This window comes from Austrofundulus limnaeus, unplaced genomic scaffold (assembly GCF_001266775.1).
Source record: "Austrofundulus limnaeus strain Quisiro unplaced genomic scaffold, Austrofundulus_limnaeus-1.0 Scaffold2760, whole genome shotgun sequence".
Lineage (NCBI taxonomy): Eukaryota > Metazoa > Chordata > Actinopteri > Cyprinodontiformes > Rivulidae > Austrofundulus > Austrofundulus limnaeus.
Window position 1 is genome coordinate 9870 of NW_013955162.1, and position 1156 is coordinate 11025.

A 1156-nucleotide genomic window follows, 5' to 3' on the forward strand; every position below is an offset into this window, starting at 1 on the left:
TTCAGGTTCTGGTTCTGTTTTCAGGTACTGGTTCTCTGTACTCAGGTTCTGGTTGTCAGTGTTCAGGTTCTGGTTCACTGTATTAGGGTTCTGGTTCACTGTGTTCAGGATCTGGTTCTCTGTATTCAGGTTCTGGTTCACTGTGTTCAGGTTCTGGTCATCTGTACTCAGGTTCATGTTTTCTGTACTCAGTTTCTGGTCCTCTGTACTTGGGTTCTGGTTTTCTGTTCTCATGTTCTGATTCTCTGTACTCAGGTTCTGGTTCTCAGTTTTCAGGTTCTGGTTCACTGTACTAAGGTTCTGGTTCACTGTATTTGGGTTCTGGTTCTCTGTACTCTGGTTCTGGTTCACTGTGTTCAGGATCTGGTTCTTTGTACTCGGGTTCTGGTTCTCTGTATTCAGGTTCTGGATCACTGTGTTCAGGTTCTGGTTCTGTTTTCAGGTACTGGTTCTCTGTACTCAGGTTCTGGTTGTCAGTGTTCAGGTTCTGGTTCACTGTATTAGGGTTCTGGTTCACTGTGTTCAGGTTCTGGTCGTCTGTACTCAGGTTCATGTTTTCTGTACTCAGTTTCTGGTGCTCTGTACTTGGGTTCTGGTTTTCTGTTCTCATGTTCTGATTCTCTGTACTCAGGTTCTGGTTCTCAGTGTTCAGGTTCTGCTTCTCAGTGTTCAGGTTCTGGTTCTCTGTAGTCTGGTTCTGGTTCTCAGTGTTCAGGTACTGGTCCTTTGTACTCAGGTTCTAGTTCTCTGTACTCAGGTTCTGGTTCTGTTTTCAGGTACTGGTTCTCTGTACTCAGGTTCTGGTTGTCAGTGTTCAGGTTCTGGTTCACTGTATTAGGGTTCTGGTTCTCTGTACTCAGGTTCTGGTTCTCTGTATGCAGGTTCTGGTTCACTGTGTTCAGGTTCTGGTTCTCTGTATTCAGGTTCTTGTTCTCAGTTTTCAGGTACTGGTTCTCTGTACTCAGGTTCTGGTTGTCAGTGTTCAGGTTCTGGTTCACTGTATTTGGGTTCTGGTTCTCTGTACTCCGGTTCTGGTTCACTGTGTTCAGGATCTGGTTCTCTGTATTCAGGTTCTGGTTCACTGTGTTCAGGTTCTGGTTCACTGTGTTCAGGTTCTGGTTCACTGTGTTCAGGTTCTGGTTCACTGTGTTCAGGT